The sequence below is a fragment of the Mustela lutreola genome, chromosome 6 (genome assembly GCF_030435805.1).
Source record: "Mustela lutreola isolate mMusLut2 chromosome 6, mMusLut2.pri, whole genome shotgun sequence".
Taxonomy (NCBI): Eukaryota; Metazoa; Chordata; class Mammalia; order Carnivora; family Mustelidae; genus Mustela; species Mustela lutreola.
Window position 1 is genome coordinate 115,154,544 of NC_081295.1, and position 26,549 is coordinate 115,181,092.

General features: G+C 37.2%; 1 protein-coding gene and 1 pseudogene across 3 annotated transcripts in view; both read left to right on the plus strand.

Moving 5' to 3' along the window:
• The window catches only part of KCNQ5 (potassium voltage-gated channel subfamily Q member 5), a 548,158-nt gene that overhangs the window by 109,071 nt on the left and 412,538 nt on the right, over positions 1-26,549 (plus strand). The gene's annotated exons all lie outside the window — the stretch shown is intronic.
• Positions 9,411-9,992, plus strand: LOC131834174 (glutathione S-transferase 3, mitochondrial-like; annotated as a pseudogene).

Consider the following 26,549-nt stretch of genomic DNA (forward strand, 5'->3'; position numbering starts at 1 on the left):
GTTCTACTTTAGCCACTGTTTCCCCTGGGCCGTCTCAAAGCAGCAATTTAAATTCATTTCTGCAATTTTATCAACACTGTTTATCAAATACCTACTATAAGCCAAAGAGTGATCTAGGGACTGGGAAAATAGTTATAAACAAAATAGAGGTCCCATGGAGTTTGCACTTTAATGGGGGCGAATGATGATTCTTGAAGATACTATAATGTATTTTTAAGCATTGTTTCTGATTATTGATAAAATGTTGGTAATGATCCCAGTGTACTGAGGTCTTGTTGGTATAATTTGGTGAGCTTCATAAACTGTATCACAAAAAAGAGTGCTACTTACTCAGTTTGGGCAAATATAAACAATCTGGATGACTAAACACCTATGTTGTTTCAACAGTGTTGTAATAGTTTGCTTAAGATGAATGGTTGACCACCTTGAACTTCCCAGGAGTTACCAAATAATATCTTCATTGGGAAATCATTCTTGGATGACATATGCTTTTATAAAATAACATATGTGAAATGTTAGTATAGGAACACTTATTTTTGGTATAATCTTTGATAAAGACTATAGGTTTTGGGCTTTTTATCTTAGCATTGGCCACATACTGAATGAGTGATGGACACAGCATCACCTGAGTCTTTAACTTAGAATCCATCTCCATGAGGCTGCCTCTAGATGTTTTATGTGCATTTAAAACACAGAAATAAAAACTGGATGAATACTTGTATTCATGCACTCATGAATGAGTTTCTCTAAAAACATAAAAAATACGCCTTGTACTAAGAAGGTATTTGAAAAAAATTAGAAGACCTTTTGTTTGGTACATATTCACTTAGCTTTTACAGTACAGTAGTACCAACAGTAGGTAGAATCCTGCCTTGGAGTTGCTCCTAGCATGTCCTTGCATGACTCTCTTTCTTAAAAATATCACACTTCCGACCACTACCCATAAATCTTGAGAGGGCAAATATTGTGTTTTACATGTATACCTCTTCCAGTCCCTACAGCCACCCCAAAACATACATGAAGCGTCATGCTTAGAGTACCTGTATGTTTTTACTAATTGGCTTTGATTAGGATGCATGAAGAGCCCGCTTCCTTCCTTTATATTGCTAAAGATTTCCCTTGAGGAGCATCCCCGAGAAACTGAGGTTGCCCTGGCAGCCAGCATTTGCTTTTTTTCTAAATTCCTTTTGATAGCCATGATCTTATAAAAGAGCTCCTATGAACTGATCTCTAAGAGACTTTGAATACTTATGTTGCGAACGTGGGCCTCATCCTTTGCTGGTCTGCCTACTCTGCTTGCCACTTTTCTATCAGCAGTTGGTGGCATTCAGCGGCAGCTGCCTTATCTTTATCTTGCTTTTCACTTGAAGATTTGGGAGCTAAGCCAGGTCTTGAGATTGTTCCCTTCTGCTCCTTCTTGTGGTCTGATTTGAAATCCTTTCACATATTTGAGGGGTACCCAGACAAGGAAGGACCCAAAAAAATGACAGTTTCTCCCACTCCCCAGTATAAGTCCCATTTTAGGCCTGCATTTGTAATTGCTAGTATTTCATCAGTTTTCTTTTTGTATTGAAATGTAAAAATATTCTAGCTTTGTTTTCTAAAAATAGCTTCTAAGAAGTAGTTGAAACATGGATGTAAAATACAGTCAGTTGGAAAAAAAGAGATACTACTGGGATTGGGGGGGAAGGGTATTCATTCATTCATTCATTCAAAAACTGTTGAACATCTACTGTTTGTTTGGATCTGGAGGCATGCAAAGATGAGCAAAACATAATTGCACTCCCTTAAAACATGCAATCTAGGTGGAAAAATTGGAATTTTGCCCTGTACCAGCAGATATCTGAACTCCACTCAGATTTTTAGATCTCTACTATGCTAGGTTTCTGATGGAAAAGTGTTATTCTTTCTTCCCTTGGAGAAGTATTTTGAAAGACTAATGTGGTCTCGCTTCCCCAAAGATGAAGGACATTGAAATGGAGGACAGAGGCAGAGATTTCTCTAGATATCAGGCATCCCTGGCAATTCCATTCTGTCTGCTGCTTCCAAATATAACCCTGCTTGGAAACCCCTCCTCTTGTAAGTTCCTCTACGTATGACCCAAACTTCTTAGGTCATGAAAAACAAAAGAATAAAAAATTTTATGTGACTAAAGACCAGTTTTATACCAGCACCATTTCACTCAATTCTCACCCCAATGAGACGAGGCAGATATTTTGCTGGTGAAAAATCTGGGTACCGAATGCCCAAGCCAAGTCAGGATTCAAAACCAAGTCTGTGCGACTTCAAAGCCAGACACACTTTAAATGTTACAACTTTGTGGCATCCTGCTTAGAGGTCCTTCTCTGAAGATGGTGTCTTTTCTTGCCAGTGATGGCCCTGTGGGCCTTTTCTGGGTAGTTCTCAGGGTTTCCTCTCTTGTCTGGGTTATTCCCTTGCTTCCTTGAACAATTCCTTAGAGATTGGACAGCACAGTGTTACTGTGCCAGCATCATCTCCAGAACCCTCTAGTGCTGCCAGCTGTTCCCTAGGCCTCTCCCAAGAGACTTCCTCAGGGACAGACCCCCTCAACTTGGACCCTCCTGGCTTTAGGGCATACAGCCAGAATGTATCACCATTGTCCCAGACCACTGAAGGATGTGACAAGAATCTCATAGTCCTCATAATTCCCATCCTTCCTATGCCTGGTATAGAACAAAATCCAGTGGTGACTCAGTCAGTGTTGAGTCAATGGTAGAGATATGATCCAAAGACTTCTATTGTCTAGCACCCACGGCAGTGCTCACAATCATTCTGCCATTCAGCCTCTGGAGTATCCTTTGTCCCATATGAAGAAGCTTTAGAACCTGTGCTTTTGAGTCATTGTGTCTACTTTTTATAGTTTTACTATCTTCTCTGTTGCCTTTTACTGCTATCCAAGTGAGTGCACAGCTCACTTAACCTTCTGCTAAATTTGCTGCTTTTAATCTGTCATGGAATGGACACTTTTTTGCATTTTATCTAAAATGAGAAATGACAAGACGCCTAGGGAAGGATTCCTGTGCATTCACCTAAGTTTCTGAATCTATCAAATTAATTGTTGCCTCTTCTGAGAAATTTTTTTCCTTCCTCCTTGACATAGCTATGTCATGTTATTCGTGTTGCTGTATCCTTGGAGTAAGTATTAAAGGATATTTTCTTTTCCCTTTGTTCCTACAGAGTATAGGCAAGGTATGAGCATGTAATTTTCTTCAATTTCTTTCTTATTTAGCCATTTTTCAGCCAAAGAGTTTTCTGCTATACACAGAAATCCTTTTTCAAGGAAAGCATGATCAAATCAGTGTGGAGTGATATGTGATGTTTGATGTGATTCACTAATTGCTATAATCATAAAACTCCTGAAAGTGTAAAACAGTGAGAATATTAGAGATTATTGTGTCTGGTCATCTTGTTTTCAGATCAGGAAACTGTAGTAGACTGTGAAAATTAAGGGCTATGTTCAAGGTCCCAGAGATAGTGGGCCTAGAGCCAGGATAAAACCCCAACCTCTGGTTGCTTCTCCCTCTCTCTACTCCTATTTCTTCTTCCTAGAATCAGGTGTATTTACTAAATGACTGTAGATTTTATATTTACCTTAGGAGTATGGTAGTTACTATCTTATGGGTTAGTGTCTTGCAGAGAATAAAGCAGCAAAGTAGGACGTGTATAAATTTAGAAACCAGGTAGACAATGACCAAATACATTTTGTGTCATTTTGTTGGCTGTGATATTGGACAAGCTACTTAATTCCTCTCAGTATTAGTTTTCTCATCTGCAAAATGGAGATTATACTAATAACCATGGAGTAAGAGTTAAGTGAATTGATTACTATATGGTGCTGAGAACAGTGCTGGGCCCCTAGTAGGTGTCCAGTAAGAGAAATGTACAACAATTATCAGATGTCTTCTTCTCCTTTATCTAAAAAAAGTACCTTTTTTCCTTTTATGCTTAAAATAATGACTTTTTGTTATATGGCTATTATTATAGGTTTTTGATAAGTCCTACAAATGAATAAGTTTGTAAACAGGTTTAAAGTGTGCATTTAATTTTCATAGTTTGTTTTTTAATGCAGGTCTGAGTCTCTGCTGGGAGTTGCAAAGAAGTGAGTATATTTACAAAGGCATTTAAGTGTCACAGACCAACATTCTCAAAGCCTGATCTTAGATCACTTGCATAAGAACCACTCGAGGGGGTGGGCATTAAAAAGGGAAGATTCCCAAACTCTACAATAGACTGATGAATGCGAATCTCTAATGATGAAACAGCCCAGGAATCTCTATTTTAGGACAAACTCAGGGTATGATTTTCATACATTCTAATTGTTGAGAACCACTACTGTGGATGGATCGGGGTTTTTTTAGATTATTTATTTGAGAGAGAGTGTGTGTGCGCGCGCATGTGTGTGCGTGTGTGTGCGTGCACACACGCGAATAGGGAGAGGAAGAGATTCCCAAGCAAACTCCACCCTAGGCACAGAACCCATTTGGGGCTTGATCCCACTACCCCAAGACCATAACCTAAGCTGAAACCGAGAGTGCAAACCCAACCAACTGAGCCACCCAGGTGTCCCTAGATGAATTATTCTAAATGCCAGATTACTCAGCTTAAAATATTGTTTTCATTTTTCTATGTCCTTGTTTAAATAATCTTTAGTACTTGCTAATCTCCAGTTTGGCAAGGAGGGTCATTCACTGTCAGGTTGTGTGAACTTGCCTATTTAGTCTTGTGACAGGCTGGAAAATGTCTTCCAAAAGATGTACATGTACTAATATCCAGAATCTGGATATAGGGTTCCCTAGTCTGTGGCAAAGGAAGTTTGTAGATGTGCTTAAATTAAGGATTGTGTGATGGACATTATCCTGGCTATTGAGGTGAGCCCATGTAAGCCTGATGGTCTGTATAAGAAGAGCAGGAGGATCAAATAGTATGTGAGATAGAAGCAGGAGACTGGAATGATGGCAGGAAGGGGTCATGAGCCAAGGAAGGCATGTAACTTCTAGTAGCTGAGAGGGGAAAGGAAAAAATCCCACCTCCCAGTCTCCAGAAGGAACCAGTCCTGCTGACACCTTGACTTTAGCTCAGTGAGAGTGATTTTGGAATTCCGATCTCTAGAACCATAAGATACTAGATTTGTGCTGTTTTTTTTTTTTAATTTTTTTATTTTTTTTTTAATTTTTTATAAACATATATTTTTATCCCCAGGGGTACAGGTCTGTGAATCACCAGGTTTACACACTTCACAGCACTCACCAAATCACATGCCCTCCCCAATGTCCATATCAAGAAGATGTGGTATATATACACAATGGAATACTATGCAGCCATCAAAAGATTTGTGCTGTTTTAATCCAACATACTTAATGGTAATTTGTTGCAGCAGCAATAGAAAACTAGTACCTTGGTTTTTCTCCAGCCACCTATCTTTTTTCTGGTCCTGAGCTCCTCTCTCACTGGTTCTTGCACGCTCCCTGAACCTGGTCTTATGCTTTCTTATCTCTGAGCTGTGCTCAGTTTCTACCTACCAGACAATGCTCTTTTGATTGTTGTTCTCCTCCTGTCTGTCAGGAGGAAGTCATTTCCCCTTCTCTGATGTTCTAAGGCAACCAGGACCTGTGCAATGTATTGTATATCCAGTGATGAAAATCCCCATCCAGGAATGGGTAAGCACAAAATCTCTCAAATCAGAACTCCTAAATTTAGATCCTGATTCTACAACAACAGCCTTAGGGAAGTTTCTTAACTCCCCCTAGTCTCAGTGTCTTCGTTTCTGTCAGCCTCCTCAGCTCATGAAGTCTAGAGATGCTTCACATGAAAGTGAATTGGCATGGTGGCTCATTCAAAGTAAGGACTGGATATATGTTGGTGATTATATGAATTGTCATTCAGCATATCTCTGATTATTATCTTTTTTAAAAAGAGAGATATTATTTATTTATTTATTAGAGAGAGAGAGAGAGAATGAGCAGAGGGAAGGAGCAGAAGGAGAGAAAGAGAGGCAGACTTCCTGCTGAGGAGGGAACCTGATGTGGGGCTCGAACCCAGGACCCCGAGATCATGACCTGAGCTGAAGGCAGATGCTTAGCCACTGAGCCACCCAGGGGCCCCTGATTATTCTCTTGCAGAACTCTTCAAGTGTATTGCTTACATTTGTGTTTTTGTTTCCCTGTCAACTCCATGAATGGAACCATGATAATAATTTTAACAACAAATAACAATAATAATACTAGTGAAGTGATATAATGAAAGGAACACGATTTTGGAAGACATTGTTTCAATTTTAGCTTCACAATTTACTGGCTGTCTTAATAGGAAAGAAATTGAGTTTTCTTCATCTGTAGCATGTGAATAATAATAGTCTTTCCCTCTTAGAACTGATTTCAGGATTAAGTAGAATGACCAATTTAAATCTTAGCACCCAGAACATGATGAGGGTTGAGTACATGTTAACCATTGTTAATGGCAATCAGGGTTTAATTTTTCTTTTTACTTGTTTTATTCTGTAATTAATCTTGATATTCCTGTTACTTTATATATGACAAAAATATGAGAAATGAGGGGAAGAGAATTTGGTATGTGTCTAAAATATTATGCTTTGCTATCAGATGTGTTACAGACTATGAGTCCCACAGGCCTTTAGGGCTTACTGTTGGATTAATGCTCAAACTACAAAAATATGCAGGACACACATAAAACTTGGCTGCTTCCCTCTCTGCCTCCTTCTTTCCTTCTCTCCCTTTCTTCCTTCCTTCTTCTCTTTCATCTCAGGTGATTGGATGAATAGTTTGGTATTTTAAATACTTTGAATACATTAGATTTTGGAACCATTTTTGCAAAAAAAAAAAAAATCTGTGATTCAATATATTGCCATTCATCATTACCTTCCCTTTACAACCCTTCATGCTATTTTAGTGCAGACGAGAGCTCGCCTATCCCAGCTAATTTGAATTCATTTTTCAAATGAGAGTTCATAAGTGACTATGCTAAAATTAAGGTCTATTACATTTTCTGCACTTCCTTTGTCTGCTAATGTTATAATATGATTTTTAAGTAATTGGGTTTATTTTGACATGATTTCTTATTTAGAAACTCTGGCTTATTTGCAAGTCTTTTATCTATACATGTTTATATATTTTATATAGATATTGTCTTCCTGGTTGCCATCTAATTATTTTAGAGAGACTTGGAATTACATTTTTTTATTTAAGCCATATAAAATACCTGTATATCCCTAAAAAAATATGAATCCAAGAATGCTAGGAAAATTGGTAGTAAATGTTTTTGTCATTAAAAACAAGATGGGAGGGGCACCTGGGTGGCTCAGTGGGTAAAGCGTCTACCTTCAGCTCAGGTCAGGATCCCACAGTCCTGGGATTGATTCCCACATCGGGCTCTCTGCTCAGTGGGGAGCCTGCTTCTCCCTCTCCCTCTGCTGCTCTGCCTGCTTATGCTCTCTCACTCTATCAGTAAAATAAATAAAAAAAATCTTTAAAACAAGAAAAGCAAGAGGGGAAAATGAAACTAATTCATATACAGAAAAAATAAGTATATTTAAATGTACTAAATAGATGATGGCTTAGACCTCATACTTTGTCATTTATTATTTTTAAAGTAAGGAAAGATTACCTCCTCTCCTTAGTCCTTTGGCCACTTTTATTCAAAAGCTTAATTTTGTAATTTAGGAGATCAGATTTACAAGGCAACTGGGAATTTCCCTCATGACCTGTGGGATAGTCTAGTCCTTGTGTATTCTTCCTTCACTTCCTAGACTACACATCAGAGTGGTTACAGTCTCTCCCTGGAAACCTTTCTTAGTGACCCAGTGCCTTGGAAAATTGTTCATTTTGTCCTAAGGAGACATTCTGACTCTAGTCTTAAACACACACACACACACACACACACACAAGTTAATTTAAAATGAGAAATGGAGACTTCATCTGACAAAACAAAATGTTCGCCCTGTTGAGAGATTTATGGCCCCGTGTTCCCCTTGGCCACACTGCTTGAGTGCCATCACTGAGAAGTGAGAGGCAGTGCTGAACGAAAACCATACTACTTTACAGACTTGGTGAGAGTAATTTTACTCATGAATAAGCAACAGCTCATACTTGTGCAAAATGTCCATCTGTGCCCTCTCACTGTGGCTCTCTCTCATTAAAAAGAGGCATTGGAAGCCAAATAGAAAATATAGTGTTTAATTTACCATAGATTTCAGAGCAGAAATACGAGTTTTGTTTTACATTATAACATGATTATATTTAACAAATTTAAACAACTCAATATAATCCTAATGTGTTAATTCATCCATTATGAAATTAGCAACTTATCTTAAAGAATATGTTAAAATTGGTTTCTTAAATACTAAAATAAGGATGAGTTTTTAATTTAAAAAATTTCCCTACTTTTCCCCTAGACATAATTTGTTTTAAAAAAAAGTCATCTAACAGAGGGGTACCTGAGTGGCACAGTTTTGGTTTCTGCTTAGATCTTGATCTTGGGGTCACGGGATGGAGCCCCACATCCAGCTCCATGCTCAACTCAGTCTGCTTGGGATTCTCTTCCTCCTTCTCCCTCTGTTCCTACCCCTCCCCCCACATGTTCCCTCTCTCAAATAAATAAATAAATATTTAAAAAAATCATCCAACAGAGGAACCATGATATCTTCTCAAAGGGTCTTTTAAATATAATATCAAATTATATTGTAATCTAGTTGGTGACAAAATAACACTGAGTTATAGTCAACTCAATATATAAGTATATATTCCAAAAATATATAAATTCAATATATTTAATGAAGTTCAGGTAGCAATCATTTTTTTCTATGTTTCCCAAAACTGAATTGATCATACTGATTGCTGGTTTGCGGGGTCAGGGGGGCAGATTTCACTGATTAATTTAAAAGTAGTATATATGGTGGGCTTGACTTTTCTTTAATAAGTGTGGGAGGAAAAATAAATTTCTATAAGAATCATTCTTAATTATCAAAGATAGTATAACCTATTTATCTTTATTCTTAGCAGGAAGCCCATAGTATATTTGAATTTCACAGTGAAAATAATTAATAAAATCAGATATAATTTATCAGATATTTTATTATGTAACAAAAATGAATACACCATTGTCATCTCTTAGTACAGTTTCCAAAAATGCCCTAGTTCCAAAGTAATTTGTATGCAGAATGCATAGACTTATTGTAGATAAAAGGTTTCATCTCATATAATCTAAAAAAAATAAGAAATTTGATAAATAATTTTTTAATTTAATAACATGATCCCTTAAATTTATCAGAGAAAAGGTAATTTACAAACTCCAGATAAATCTGGTTTTCCATATTGTCACTTTCTCACAACAAATTACTTGTTTTCATAAATTTCATTGTTAAAAATAAACAGGGCATCTTTTAAAATTCTTGTCAAAAGGTGACTGGCCAATGCAGGGGTTGCAAATAAGGGGAGGTGACAGGGTGATTAGAAAGCAGTGTGGTGGGCAGCAGCTGAGCAGCAGTGATCCTGAGCCAGCATGACTGTCCTCTCTAAGGAACGTGGTTTTGTGTTTCTGACCTGTACTGCCAGCTTCATAATGGTAGCTCATCTAGCCATCAGTGTTTCCAAGGCCCAAAAGAAGTACCAAGTGAAGTATCCTACCATGTACAGCATGGACCCGAAAACAGACACCTTTTCAACCACGTTCAGCACGTCCACGAGAACACATTGAAAGTATAACCACCCTTCTTATTTTTCCTAGATGTTGGAGGTGTTTACCACCCAGGTATAGTTTCTGGCCTAGCCTTGGCCCGGATTGTTGGACAAGTTCTTTATGCTTATGGCTGTTACACAAGAGAGCCCAGCAAGCAGAGTCGAGGAGCCCTGGGCTCCATAGACCTCACAGGCCTAATGGGCACAATGGTGTGCTCTGCCTTCCAGCATCTTGGTTGGGTTAAAACTGGCTTGGGCAGTGGGTCCAAATGCTGCCATTGAAGAATTATAATGTGTTTTAAAACTCATTCATTTTGAATGATTTACTCTTATTTTCAGTTACGTTTTTCTTTTCTTTCTTTTTTTTTTTTTTAAAGATTTTATTTATTTATTTGTCAGAGAGAGAGAGTGAGCGAGAGCGAGCATAGGCAGACAGAGTGGAAGGCAAAGTCAGAGGGAGAAGCAGGCTCCCTGCGGAGGGCAAGGAGCCAGATGTGGGACTCGATCCCAGGACGCTGGGATCATGACCTGAGCCGAAGGCAGCTGCTTAACCAACTGAGCCACCCAGGTGTCCCTCTTTTCTAAATATAGTAAAAGCTTGTGGCATTAACCTCATGCCTAAAAAAAAGAAACAATAGAGAATAGATTATGAAATGTTATTTTATACACACACACTCTCTCTTTCTCTCTGAATTTAATTCTGTTTTATGATTAAAGGGGAAAAAAAACCAGGGAGGAATAAAATTAAGAGAATGTTACAGACTATGTTCTCCTGAAATATGTATGCTTAAATCCTAACCCCCAATGTGGTGATATTAGGAAGTGGGGCCTTGGGGAGGTAATCAGGTTATATGGGTAGAGCACTCTTGAATGGAATCAAGTGCACTTATGAGAAGAGACATGAGAGTTCCCTCTGGCTCTCTGCTCTCCACCATATCAGGATAAAAATGAGAAGATGGCCATCTGTGAACCAGGCCCTCTGGATGACCCAACACCTTGATCTTGGACTTCCAGCCTCCAAAACTATGAGAAATAAATGTCTCATATAAGCTACCCAGTCTATGATAATTTGTTATAGCAGCCCTAGCTAAGATAGAGATAGGATATAAAAAGAGAGGTCATGATCCTCAGGGTCCTGGGACTGAGCTCCCTGCTTCGTGGAGAGTCTGCCTCTTCCTCTCCCTCTACCCTCCCCACTGCTCATGCTTGCTCTCTCTGTCTCTCTTAAATAAATAAATAAAATCTTTTTTTTAAATAGTAAAGACAGAATGAAGGCCTTACGTTCTGTGGCATGTTGATTAAGGGTAAGTTATTTAGATCACACTTACTCATGGCCTGCAGGAAAAGTAGTTTCTTTTCAAAATACTCATCAGCTGGTTAGCTACTCTAACAATTCAGTCTTTACACATGGAAAAGCTTTCTTGAAATGGGGCTGATGTAAACATCAGTGTTTAACTGTGATGGATCATGCTCTGTATGTAGTACAGTGGGGTCTCATCATGACCTGCCATGGGGGCAGAGGAGCGATGAGCCATCAGTTGTTCTGAGCAGTAACATCTCACGTAGAGTCACTTTTAGCTCATGAATTGGAGATTTCTACTTTTCATCTTGACCAAGATTTATAGGGAAATAATAAGTGCAGGAAATGTCAAGCCCATCTCTGAGGTAATAATTTCCAGTTTTTGTTCAAGATTTTCATTTCATAGTTTTAAAACATTGTTCTTAATATTAAATAAAATATTTTCACATGTAAAGTTAATGATAGCATTTATGTACTTAGGGCCCCCTCCCTCTCAGAGAATATTCCTGTCATTTTCTGTGAAGCAGTCAGTTGGTTTCACAGTTTTTCTGGCTCTTTTTGGACTTTCGTAGACATGTACTGAGTAGCAATAACTTCCCAACAATTGCCCCTGAAATAAGCTGGAATCAATTTCTAGCAACTATTACTCCCTCAATAATTCTTCAGATTCCTGAATTGGTACTAATTAGCTCTTAGCTGTTACCACAATAATACTGGATAATAGATTACCTAATCCCCAGGAGCATTCAGAAAGCATTTATTTCTTTCTCACACATGGGTTAGGGCCAGTTGAAATTTTGATGATCTAGACTGCCCCCAGCAAGGTATGGCTTTAAGTTGAATATTTGATCTAAGTTGACACTACCTTTCTTTCATCTTTCTCAGACCAGAAGCTATCTAAGGCATTATTTTCTCATGGTAAAAGGCAGAGTAAATGTGCCAAAGCCCAACCAGATAAGAATCTTTTAACCCTCTGCTTCTGTAGTTCTGCAAACATTGTACTGGTCAAAGCAAATCACTTGAGTAAGTCTAACATCAGTGAGAGAAAAAAATATTCTTTCATTCTTCTGGGAGGTTCTGCATAGTGACTTGGAATATGGGATAGCTGTGGAAAAAAGTGGGGAACTGGGAAAAAGAATGCAGTCTGCCACACTTTACAATTACTCACATGACTTCCACACACAAAATACCTTAATTCTAATAATCTCTACTCCCCAGATATCCTAGAATTCTTGTTAATTTGTGGAATCAAAGTCCAGGATTTTCTAATTTATGTCAATTCTAGATTCAGGTTCTCCTGACCTGAAACCTTGTGAATTTCAGAGACAAGTTGTTTAATCCTCCCCCATGACAAACAATCTCCCAACACATAATTGTGAAATAGGGACAGGATAGCCAAAGTGAACACTCCATTCAAAAAAAAGGTGACAATGAGAGCCTCATTGCAGTCACTGGTCCATAGTTATTTTGAAATCTCACTAGATGAATGTTATCAGATCTCCCTGTCCTAGAGAAAGGGAATATCCTTTAATTAGGTACTGATACTACTCCCTGAGAATTACCTAAATAGGGAATGAGGTTGTATCAACTCTTCTGTTGGTGAATATATTCAGAAGCATCAAGATTTTTAAGACAAGGAAAGAAAAAACTTTCCTTTTAATTCGTTTTTTACTTTTTTTTCTTCTTTAATCTTCTAGGACAGAATTACACAGGTTTCTAGATTTGTAAAGATCTCAATGACATGTATCCATATTCTTTCCTTTACTTTATGAAATACTATTTAATTTTTGACTAGGTAATATATTTTAATGACCCAAACATCAAAAAGTATACAAAGGTATAGAGTGAACCATTTACCTCTGAGTATATTCCCATTTTTTCTTTTTCTTTTTTTACACAGAATTGTAATATACTGTAAGTATTATGCAATGTTTCTTTTTTCACTTAATGTATCTTACAGATGTTCCCACATCAGTAAAGAAAGAACTCTCATGATATTTTAGAACTGTGTATCATTTTATTTAATGGATATACTATAGTTTTTAATTAGTCTTCCCATCAAAAGACAGAGGAGTCCAGATGTTTGGCTATAACAGATAGTGTTGCAATAAATAATCTTGTATGCCTGTCTTTATGCGCATTGGTTAGTATATTTGTAGGGAAAAAACCAAAAGTGGAAATGTTGAGTCAAAGGGTTTATGAGTATATAATTTTAAAAGAAACTACCAAATTGTCTTTGATGGAATTCTAACAGTTTTACTCCCACCAACAATATGGAGAGGGCCTCTTTTTCTATGGCATTGTCAATAGTATGTTAGCAAACTCTTGGAATTTAGCCAATATCCTAAGTGAAAAATGAGGTTGCATTTCTTTTATTATGAATGAGGACTTACTTCATGTATTTAGGAGCTATTTGTATTTTTTAGAATTTATATTAACTGTTCTTAGACTGTGACCAAGTTTCATTGGGTTGCTAGATTTTGTCTTACTACCTTAAATAGAATTGGGTAAATGAGTATTTTGTAGGAGCTACCTGTATACCTAGGAAACTAGTCCTCTTCAGGTTACTTGAATTGTAAGTATTTTTCATATGTATTGACTTTCTTTATAGTTTTTTAAAAACTATTTAGAATTTTATTTTTCTTTAACATATGGCCTAATTTATCACTTTTTCTTTTATGGCTTCTAGATTTTGTATAACAGATAAGCCTTTCTCTACTTTAAGATTATAAAAAGAGTTCTCATATCCTTTCTTCTAGTACTTTTACTATTTTTTATTACATTTAGTCTGATCCTTTGAAAAATTTTTTGGTGTATGTGTAAGATAGAGATTCAACTTTTTATCCTTATGGCTACCTGGTTTTCTCAATACTACTCACTGTATCCTCCATCTTTTCTCCATGAATATGAAATGCCACTTTTATCATATACCAAATTCTGGATATTTTAAGAGTCCATTTCTGAAGCTCAGAACTTTTTTTTTTTTCCTTAAACTCACATCTCTGTTCATTTAATAGTTCCATATTGGTTTCATTACTGAGGCTTTATGGTGTTTTATGTGGTGGAATTACTCATTCCTCATTCTTGTTTCCTGAATTTTCCTGGATGTTCTTGTTTATTTATTTTTCTATATAAACCTTAGAATAATTGTATTTCATTCTGGAAAATAAATATTGATTTCTTTTGGGGTGTCACTAAAATTACAAATTAGCTTTGAGAAAATGAATGTCTATACAGTGAGGTTCCTATCCAAGAACATGGTATGTGGTTCTATTTGTTCCGATTGTCTTTTTTTTTTTTGTCCGTTAGAAGCATTTTTTAAATCTTCTCTGTCTTCATAGATTTCTGATTAAGTGCTTTTCTTTCTGATGCTATGTATGACTCGGCATATATGATGCTGAGAAGGAAGGACTTGTTAGCTCTTTTAATCCTAGCTCTACATCCAGATTCCTGCAGGACTAGAAGAAATAGATAATGTAGTAAAAAGGCATATGAAAATTTTAAGTGCAAATGAGGGGATAGGTGGGAAAGTGTAGCAAATGTGGTGCTAACGAGTTTCTGTCATCCTGTCCAATGAAAGCCACCAGATTTGTCTGGCACACACAGCATGGCAAAAGCACGATGTACCTAGAAGGGCCACAGAAGGTAGAACAGCTGCCATTTAGAAGTGAATCTAAGAATTTTTATCAATTAGACTTGGCTGTATGTAATAGCTATCCCATATAATAGTAACTTTAAACTTAGATAGATGTTCGTTTTTCTCTCCTATACATGAGTTCAGGTGTTGGCACTCTAGCCCCAGTGTGGTCATTTCATAATCAGTGATCCAGTCTCCTTATTTCTTTTTCACCTACTATCTTTAGTGTGTGGTTTCTGTTTTCAAGTTTGCCTCACGGTTCAAGATGGCTGAAGAAGCTCTCACCAAAATGCACATTTCAGGCGTGAAGAAGAGAAAGGAGGTGCAGGGCAAAAAATACACCACCAAGCTAAGCCAACCCTCTTTTAAAGCCTCATTTTTTTCACTTCCCCCTCCTCATCTATCTATACGAGGGCTGCTCTCAAGAATATGAGAGCCTGCTACTAAGGAAGAAGGGGAAAATGAATTTCAGGAAAGGGACTTCCAGTCCCTACCCCAACAAGAACATTTTTTTTTCACATTCTCCTCAAACTGCAGTGAGAAGGAGAAGGAAAAAAATCCCAAGGGGAAAATAGGAAAATGAAAAAAGTGAGAGCAGTTTGATTATTTTGTATACTTTAGGATCATTTAAAACAACCCAGTGGTCAGCAAACTCTGAACTGGAATCAGTGCTTTGGTCTTTTAGTTTTTCAGCTCTAAAATGTTTTCAAAAAGGAATTGGGTCACATGTTCTGTTTTTCTTCTTTAGACTTGAGGAACCTTGGTAAGGAGTTAACATATTATCTCCAAAGGGCATGGTCTTTATGGGGCTCACAAAGATGATTAAGATAGTGTCTGCCTTTGGATTCAGAGGGCTTCCTGAAAATATGACTTTTTTTTCTTTTTGGAAACCACTAGACTAATCAGAGTTAGAAGCAGCTTTCTGAGGGAGTCTGAGGGAAAGTGTAGGTAGGTGTAGGAGGGTGTCTCTTACCCTGTGGGTCTTATAGTAGAGCTATGAGAGAGATGGGGTCCTGGGAGGGGGGAAGGAGATGGAGAACATAACATGTATTATTTAAAATCTGGGTGAAAAAGTTTGAAACATACTTAGAGAGCAAAAATAATCTGTCAGTGCAAGAGGACTGAAGACACTGACCCTTCACGTGCTTCAGATCCAAACAGCCTCTGGCACCTGAAGCCTCATTCACCTGGAAGAGGAGTTCTGGGGCTGCTTTCAATTCTCAGAGTCTTCATTCTGTTGTAGAATTCAAATATTTTTGTGTGTAATACAGTTTTATTCTTCAAATGACTATTAATATACCAAGATGTTACATTTAATTTTAGGTTCTCAACTGTAGCCATTTAAGATTTTTTTCAATATATCCAAAACACGATGCAAATAAATTGGTAAGCATTTCAATTCACATATTTCTTGGAATATCTTATTTTTCTTCATTTTTTTTCTTTTTGCTCTTGGATTTATTATGTTACTTTCCATGGTTAAATTATAAGAACTTGCATGGTCGCACAGAAAAAATAAATATTTTTAAAAGGAATTAGGGCAACCAGGATGTCTATCAGTAGGTAGCTGAGGTATCCTTCAGGTAAACTGTAGTACTTGCTGGCACCAGAATATTATTCACTGTTAAAAAGAAATGAGCTATCAAGGCATAAAAAGACATGGAGGAAAGTTAAGTGCATATTACTAGATGAGAGAAACCAATATGAAAAGGCTACATACTGTATGATTCCCATTTTATGACATTTTGGAAAAGGCCAAACTACGAGACACTAAAAAGATCAGTGGTTGCTAGGGGTTGCAGGGAATGAAGGACAAATAGGGCAGAGGATTTTTAGGGCAGGGAAACTTCTGTATGTTACTGTCAGTGTTGCATGTACAGCACTGAGTGAACTTTAATGTAACTGTGGGCTTCTGGGGATAATGACGTGTCAGTGTGGGTTCATCGATTGGAACAAATGTACCACTCTGGAGGGTGATGATTTTTTTTTGTTTTGTTTTTAAAGCTTTTTTTTTTTATTTATTAATTTGACAGAGAGAAATCACAAGTAGACGGAGAGGCAGCCCGAGAGAGAGAGAGAGAGATAGGGAAGCAGGCTCCCTGCTGAGCAGAGAGCCTGATGCGGGACTCGATCCCAGGACACTGAGACTATGACCTGAGCTGAAGGCAGCGGCTTAACCCACTGAGCCACCCAGGCACCCTGGAGGGTGATGTTAATAGTGGGGGAGGTTATCGTATGAGCAAAACCTTTATGGGAAATCTCTAAAAAATAAAATATTTAAAACATTTTAAAAAGAAATTAGGGATTAATATAAGACCTGCAAGAGTGTGTAATTGTGGATAATACCACAGAGTAAGTCTGCTGAAAAAGCCTGACACTAGGTGCTACTGAAGGACTGAAGCCACCATTTGTGGTGTGCTATGTGGGACCAATAAATAAGACACAAGAGAAGAAATGTAAACGTTACCACATCCTGTTCTATCAGTGGCTTTGCCGCTGCTCACTTTGGTTTTACTCTGCTGCTTCTGAACTTCTTTGATTTCATAACGGAAACTCTGAGTCTTTGTTGCTTTACAAAATTTCATGTTTAAACTTACTCTTTCTTAGGAATGATAATATAGACACCACTCTCACAAACATAACATAGACAATCGTAGCCCCCTAAACAATTTGTTTCTCTATCAGAGAAAGCAACAGAGCTACAGATGGTATGTTCAGTGAGCCGAGAACTTTGGGCTGAGAAGCTATTAATTCTCACAGCAGCTCTTCTACTAACAATTTTTTGGTCCCCGGAATTGATGTCATTCAGAGTCTGCTTCATATACAATAAATCTTTAAAATGAGAAAAATAAAATTAACTCTTGTATTTTAAGAATATTTACAGCACTAGAAGCCAAAGCTGTTGTATTAGTAATCAGTTGTATTAGTAATATCTTGCAGTGTAACAAATTACCACAAATGTACTGACTCCAAACAACATAAACTTATCATCTCACAGTTTGTATGGGTCAGGTGGTAGGCACAGCTTATCTGGGTTCTGTGCCCTGGGTCTCACCTGATTGAAATCAAGGTGTGAGCCGCCAAAATACTGAAGTACTTACTGGAAAATAGTTTTTCTCAATTTTTATGACAGTAGTCCCATAACCTTCTCAGTAGGTTTCAGTGTCTTTCCTGGCTATAATTGCATCTATAGAAAGCAACCCTAGTTTTTTCATCCCAGTTATCTTCAGTTAAGAAGTATTTATTGAGGGGCTCCTGTATGGCTGTCAGAGTCCTGGGATCAAGCCCCACATCAGCTCCCTGCTCAGCAGGGGAGTCTGCTTCTCTCTCCCTTTCCCCCTCTCATACTCTTTCTCCGTTGCTCCCTCTCTCACACACTCTCTCTCTCTCAAATAAATAATAAATATTTATTGAATACCTCTTATTTGCCACTTCAAGGTACTAGAAATACTAGATGAATAAGAGGACATTCTCTTAGGAAATGAATGATCTAGTAGTGAAGCAGATTGGGGAAGGATGTTAAGGGAGACCAAGCCTGAATCATTTTGAGAAGAGGAAAGAAACTCAGAGTAACTTCCAAGATCAATTGTCTTGATTCTACAACTAGTGAGTAACTGGAAATTCTCCACAAGTGATAAATTTGTCACGGGCAGCTGTTGTAGTCTATGAACTAGAGTCTATGAATCAGTTTGCAGAGGTCATCTGAGTTGATGAAGACTGTTACAGACTTAACAGTCAAAATGAGATTCTAGATGAATGACCAAGTATAAGTAATAGTTTTATGACAATGTTTGTAGTTGGAAGATACAGCCATGTTTACCCAATCCATAAGGGAGATGAAATTCTAAGAGAGGATCAAAGGGCAGGTGAAGACTTTTCCAAACACAGTAATACAAATAGAAGGAAAAGAGTCTAGGAAGTAGAAGAGTATGCTGAAAGCTTCAACAAGCTACTGGTGCTATCTTATACCTAGAACTCTAGGTAGTACCCCAGAGGTTTAGCTGCTAACTGCTGTCAGCTCTTGTGTCCTTGTTCAATCCTTTTCCCTTTCCTTTAATTGTGATTGATGCTGGAATTGAATATCTCTGAGAATGGAAACCTAGGAAATGTTCCAGGATTTTTGATGATGAAGGTGGTCATGTTCCAAGGCTCAGAGTATAATGAAACCTGTAGCTGAGATAGCACTAAAGAATTTTCTCTTTGGAAGAACTTAAAAATATGAGGATGATATTGGTTACCAATTAGTTAGGGAAAAGAGTATCTGATGCAAGTTTGAGTGGAGTCAGTGATGTACTTGTCTTTTCTCTGAGAATGGGAGATAGAGTCCAGATGTTCAGGACAAGTTGGGTTGGCAGTGAGTTGAACCTTGTCTGGCTTGAACTTGGATGTAAGATTGTCCAGTAATGTGTTCTCAAAGGGAGCTCCATTGTTAAGATCTCAAAAGTCACGAGATCACATAATATTTCCTTTCCTGTGGCCTTTCTAATAGTAATGGATAACCAGGAATACTGGTTTAATTGAAAGAATGGTGCTTCTGGACTTTTTACCTCCTTCAGGAGGCAGCCTGCAAGAAAGAGAGTCCCAACAGTGCATGATACTAAGTCTCTCAGGTGCAGAAGCAAGAGTTCAAATGTCTCTTAGGGCATTGTTTCTCAAACAAATATGATCATATGAATCTCGTGGGACTCTTGCTAAAATGCAGGTTCTGTTGTAGTAGGTCAGTAGGATGGAATTGATGAGAATTTGCATTTCTAACAAGTTCCCAAGTGATACTGATGCTTCTGAGCCACAGACCTCACTTTAAGTAGCAAAACTTTGGAGCATTAGAATAGGGAAAGCATACCTTAGAAGATGTCATTATGGTCTTCATAAGTTATAAAACCACAAAATGAAAGTAAACTTAGTTTATCCCATGCAGCTGAGGTAGGAATGAAAGAACTTTTTTTTTTTTAAGTTTTTTTTTAAAAAATATTTTATTTATTTATTTGAGAGAGAGACAGTGAGAGAGAGCATGAGCGAGGAGAAGGTCAGAGGGAGAAGCAGATTCCCCATGGAGCTGGGAGCCTGATGCAGGACTCCATCCCAGGACTCCAGCATCATGACCTGAGCCGAAGGCAGTTGTCCAACCAACTGAGCCACCCAGGCATCCCAGGAATGAAAGAACTTTTTAAGAAGACTTACAGATTGGGAAAAAACCAAAACCCAAATAGGGTTCATCAGGAAAAAATGGGAAATGTGGCAGTTGCTAGAGAAGTGGACAAACCTAACTTCATTAACCTCTAACTCTGAAGGATATATCTTCTCTTTTAGTTTTAGGGGTAACTTAATACCACTGGTTAAAGAACTATGCCATACCCTCACACCCCATCCTTTTGCCACCCCACCCTCTCATGCTCTGCCATTCAGCCCGTATCTGCCACTGGCTCTCAACTACTTTTACGCAATAAGGAAAAACTGGGAGTGAATTTTAGACTTGGTTGTCAAATAATCTAGAGTGATCTGGGTGGGGGTGCAGGGTGAGTAATGAAATCTCCCTAGGGGTATAGTAATGGTGCAAGGCTGATTAGCAGATAGCTTCAGTATCCTTCATTGTAGAGTAGGTTATTTGAATATTTAATGCAGCACAGTTCAAGGATCACCAGAGAATTTGTATTTCTCTTAAAACAGTGCAGAAAAACATCCCTTGTATAATGGATGCTGTTGTAATGCAATCTTGGAAGTAGTTTTCAAGTTCATAGGGTTGCAAAAGTTCTACTTGATCTGTTCACATATACAAATGTGACTTTCCCTGCTCCTCTTTCTGCTGCTATTTATATCAGCTGTCCTACAGATCAGCTTTCTTTGCAGTATCTGATATAAATAACCACAGTTCTCTAAGTACGATTTACTCAAGGTTTCCAGGTAGTTCATGGACTGATATCTGGTTATTTCTATTTAAGATTTGGTGGTGATATGCTTTTGTTACTAATATAAGTTAGTACTTTTCATTTAAATGCAATAACTGTTATACATGAACTCAATGATTTTATTAGAAAACTACTCTTCCCAATGAGCAGGTAAGCTGAGTTTGGACATTGCAGGGACATTTAGGAACAAGTAGCAGTGGTGGTCTTTTGAGGCCATGCCCTTGAGATGGCATTTTCAAGAGAGACTTCAAATGAAATCCAAATGCAGAAATGAACATAAAGTACTCAGTAGAGTGCAGCTGTGTGATTTGCCCCAAGTCTGCGGATATCTTTCAGACCTAAGGAGTGTGGGCGTCTGCTTATTTCCATGCCCCTTACACTGTAGCTAAAAGAAACCTGAAATATTCCTGCTTCTTTGAAAAAAAAAAAAAATCAGTCAACAAAGCTGGAATATAAAACTCTTTTTAGGGTGGAACCAACCAATAATGTTTTTATCTTGAAATTGTCCATGTTAAAGGCTACTCTGTCTGACTTCCCATAAAATTCTTCAAAAACATTTGTTCATTTTAACCATTTTAGTTGTATTTTTATCTGAAATGCACTCCTGACTTTTAGGTAATGTTGCAGGAGTCACTAGAAGATTTAAAGACCAGGGGTGCCTGAGTGGCTCAGTTGGGTAAGCATCTGCCTTCAGCTCAGTCATGATCCTGGGGTCCTAGGACCAAATCCCGTGTCTGGTTCTTCAGTGGGAAGCCTGATTCTCCTTCTCCCTCTGCTCCTCCCACACCACTGGTGCTCTCTCTCTGTCAAATAAATAAATAAAATCTTTAAAAAAAAAACAAAACAAGATTTAAAGACCAAAAAGTATGGAAAGAAGTGTAACTATTGGCATAAAAACATTATTAAGTAGGCAGTAGTTTTTTTTACTAGTAATAAGTCCAAATACTATTCAATCTAATTAATGAAATCTTTAATAATATAAATAGTGCATTTTATTAAGCATTTTTCATTATTTTAGTCATTAAAATGTAACTCAATTATGTTAATAGAATTTTAATGGAATTTAATCTGACATTACCATGCAGCTTCAGAATTCAAATTTTTAAATAAATTTGTAGTAAATACAAACCCCTTTTATTTTCATTTTTCGTTATACAATGTAATGGATGAAAACAGAACATAATGGCAATTTCACAAATTCAATTTACTAACATCTTTAGTATTAACCATACCATTATTCTTCAATAACCATATGCCTTCTTAAAATCCAGATCCTGTCCTTGCTATTAGAACCATGCTTATAGTCACATTAAATCTATTACGAACAACTTATAAATGAAAGAATGCTGGACTGGATTCAACTCTCTAGTTTGTATTCTTACCAGATCTACACCACTAAGCCTTAGCTTTTCATTTGGTGAACCAGTAATTCTAATCTAAACCTTGCCTAGTTTACAGAAAAGTATTTTTTTATTATGTTCTGTTAGCCACTGTATAGTACATAATTAGTCCTTGATGCAATGTTCAATGATTTGTTGAGTATAACACCCAGTACTTTTATGGAGAAGTATTAACTAAGATGGAAATAAGCTGAGATTGGAAATAAAGCAGTGTGAATGTTTATTATTGTATCTCGCATGATAGGCTAGGTTTTGCTGCAATAGCGAAAGAAAAACAAAGGCCTAAATCTCAGTGGCTTAAATCATGGAAGCTTATTTCCCTCATGCTTCACATCTACAGGATTCAGGCTCATTGTAATCCCTGTGAGACTCAGACTAAGGCATGCTCCATGCTAATATGTGCTTCCACAATCACAAGGGGAGGAGCGAGATGCAGGTAGGTCATGCACTGGTGCTTAAAATTTTCTCCCAGAAATGACACGCCAGTTCTGCTCACATTTCATTGGCCAGAGCATGTCATCTGGCCACACCAAACTTCAGAGTCAGATGAGAGAGGAAATGCAAATATCTATGTCTATATTTATATCTTTATCTGTATCTTGATAATAAAAAGTAAGAAGAAAGGCATAGGGGCACCATCCCTGCTGAGGAATTCTACAGCTACACTGGGGAAGATTTTGGTGGTGGGGGGGAACATGAGTTAAGAACAGGCTGTTGAAAAATGGGAGATAGGAGGGTAATGGATTTATGGAGAGGAGGTGATGAGGTAAAATACAGAGGAGAAAAATTCATCCCAGAAATTCTGATTTGGGGGCTGTTCTCAATGAGTGTATTTATATTGTTTTTGTGAAAATCTTGGGACCTTTTAATCCAATGACTCAGCTTTTCTCTGTCTGTTTCTCTTGCATTTGTCTTATTGCTTTGCCATTTAAAAGTCCAGCAATGAGAGAAATTTTGGAAACTATGTGCATTTCGATGTGCTCAAACGCTCCTTAGAACTGAAGAGATCTGTTGGGAAATTACTGGGTACTCCATACTTCTTTTGTCACCTGTAATCACTTAATTGTTTGAATTGTGCTCTCCAGACTTAGCAGTTCATTGTAGTACCAGATCAATACAAAATTACATGATTAAATCAAGTAAATGTATGTAACTTTCACACTCATTACAATTTCTAGGAGCCACTGCCAATATTTAGCATTGTCATTCAATCATGGTAGTGGTCAAGGCTAATGTACTTGTAACTTCATTTTCGTAAATTTTTGCCTTATATTTGTGAGAATGTTGCAGCCGTGCTGTCTTTAAACTGAGTTTATATTACTTTGGAATTAAAACAACTTTTTGAGATAGAAATTAGTTGTCATCCTGATGCAATAGTTGCGAATTTCTAACTCTTTAAAGGAGGTGGTTATATTCATTTTCTAGGGCTGCCATAACAAATGACTGCAAACTGTGTGGTTTAAAACAACAGAAATTTATTCTTTCACAGTTCTGGAGGCCAGAAGTCTGACATCAAAATGTCAGAAGGTCATATTTCCTTTGATATCTCCAAGGAAGAGTCCTTCATTGCCTCTACCTAGCTTGGTTCCCACCAACCTCAGGCATTCTTTGGTTTACAGGTACATCACTGCAATCTGCCTCTGCCACCACATGACTCTTTCCCCCTTCTCTCTTGGTAGCTCCCTGTTCCTGGCTCCAGTTGTTTCTCTCCTTATAAGAACACCAGTCATTGGATTTAGAGCCCAACTCTAATTCCATGTAACCTCATCTTAACTATATTATATCTGTAAAGACTACTCCCAAATAAGGTGACATTCACAGATACAAGTAGGTTAGGTTATCAACATATCTTTGGGGTGGAGGGACACAGTTCAATCCACAAATATGGCATTAAAGAAACTTTTCTGCAAATCTATGGCAAAATTCTGTGGAATACCTCAGCCCCGAAATACATCATATAAACTAATTTCACCAAGATCATTCCCTTTGCTTCTAATTGCCACTTTACTTAAAATTCTGCATTATTGTTTACTTGCCCTAAGACCTGGTTCCTTGATATTGGCCCTTCTCTTTCTCTTGATTTTCTCAGAGGGACTTGTCAAACATCTACCTTGTTTCTAAAAGCATTGGGAGGCAGTTCAGATGAACCAGAGTAGACATGCCAGTGATCAAGGGTGAGTCACTGTTTCCCCCCTCTGTCAGGGATCTGCTGACAGATACTAATGGTAGCTGTCATTGAACTAAATATGAAGCAATGGTAAAAGAAAACAAGGTTTGCACTGCTTTTAATAAAGACACTTAGAATTGTTTATCTTTGCTCTTCAACAACTACATTGGACACATTTAGCTAAATGCTTTTTAAAAAGCAGAATCTTGGAGCACCATATTTTCTTTCAAAGTAATATTAATATAGTTTTGAGTATAAGAGTAAGGAAAAATGTTAGAAATTTCCATTTTTTGGTAATAAATTAAGATCCAATGCAGCATTCTTTTATATTATACTATACCAAACTAATACATACCATATGTTACATAGACCTGTGTTTATTGTGCAAAGTGATAAAATGACTTATTAGTTCTACCTAGCAGAACTTGCAAATCCTCTTAATTATAGTAACAAAAATGGTATGTTGTATTGTAACCCTTGTATCAAAGGAGACAAGGGTATGGATTTTGAGGTCTCTTAAAGATCATGTGATTTTGTAATTCTACTATTTACCTGTCCCTAGTTCATAACCTAAGGTCCAGAACTTAGATAGAAAAAGATAGATCTTTATTTTCACTAACTCTGATATTTGATACATTCTTAATTATGAATATAAGCAACAATTCATTGTATTATTGTCACTAATAAAAATCATGGATTTTTTAAAATTTCATTTTATTATTTTTTTGAGTAGTCTCTACCCCAAATGGGACTTGAAGTCATAACCCTGAGATCAAGACCTGAGCAGAGATCAAAAGTCAGATGTTTAATTGACTGAACCAACCAGGCACCCTGTAGAATATTTTCAAATATCTCATATCATTTGTACTCATCACTACTTCAAAATTACGTTAGCCACTTGACATGATGCTAGACCTCATTATTTAGTGTATTAATAAAGAATTATTTTAATGTTTTGTTAACTGTTTTTACATAATTATTTTTCATTGTAATATCTTTATTTTTATGCATTTTGAAAAAAATGGTTCTTTAGGCTTCATGGACTGCCAGAATGGCCCACAACACAAAAACAGAACCTCTGTGCTAGTTTTAGTACCTTCTATTTTATGATAGCAACTTAAACAACAGGATCAAATGTCAGCATTAAATATTGCAACTTAATTTCTTTTTCAATCAATTTATTTATCATCTGAATTTTTTTAGAATATTATGATACCTAACATTGGACTACATGACTTAAGGTACAAGGTTATAAAAATGGAAGTATAATATAATTCCTGTTCTCAGTGATAGCATAATCTAGTTAGCTACATAGCACATGAATTGTCATTATTTGTATGTCTTAAAATAATAATATATAAGGCTTTAAAAAGTGTTCCCAAATGCTGTCCTACATAATTCGAACTCATTGGGCACTATCATCAAGGTTCTTAATAAGAGTAAGATCATACCAGTTTATAGGGAAAGAAATGACTTTCCCTTAAGCAGAGAGAGATGGAGTAAGAAAAGGGTCAGCTCTTCCAAATTGTAGTTCAGAGGGACTAACATTTCACATCACTCTTTCCTTAGAAAATCCTACATTAGAAAATCCTCAGTCTTTTGTACTGTCTAGTCTACACATTTCTTAAAAGTATAAAATAGCTTGTTAGGAATAAAATGGCCTTGAGGACAACAGAAAGAGCAAAGAGGAAGAGGGGGAATGATTTGGGCGTTGGGAAAGTAGTTGCTGTCCATGTACTTTGATACAGTTGATGTGCAGTCTTTTTCATTTCAACTTTTTTCTAAGTGCAAATACTCACAAAAACTGGGAAGAAAGGTAGAGGCAAGCTGAGATCAGCTCAGCTTCCATATCACTTGGTTGACTGTAACCTTCCTGTAAAGAAACTACCCCTAGAGTTCTCTTTACTCAAGAGTTGTTTTTATAGATCAACAGCTTGTTAGAGCATTACTTGGCAGCCTGTTATAAATCTTGAGCCCTTACCCCAGACCTACTGAATCAGAATCTTCATTTTAATGAGATCTGTGAGTGGTTTGAATGTCCATTACATTTTTAGAAGCACTGATGGCTTTAAGTTCAACTATAATAACAGAATATTAAATTTCTATACCTCACTCTTTCATGGCTTGAGTTTTTAAGCTGTTGTTTGTGTCTTCACCAGGAGAGACAAGACCCATATTAATAAAAATGCATTTAATAATTAGTTTTGGTAAAAATCTCATTAAGTCAGGCAAATGTTCCTGAAGAGCTTGTAAACAGATTTTCATAATGGAGAGCACATTGTATTAGAAAAACCAGCCCCTGTTGAGACCACAAACTTGCCAGGAGAACTCAGTAAATGTAAGTGGTAAATATGTTTAGAGGGAGCAAGAAGGCCCAAGTATTGCATTTAGGCAAATAAATCATAAGTGCATGGTGTGCCAGGGAAAAT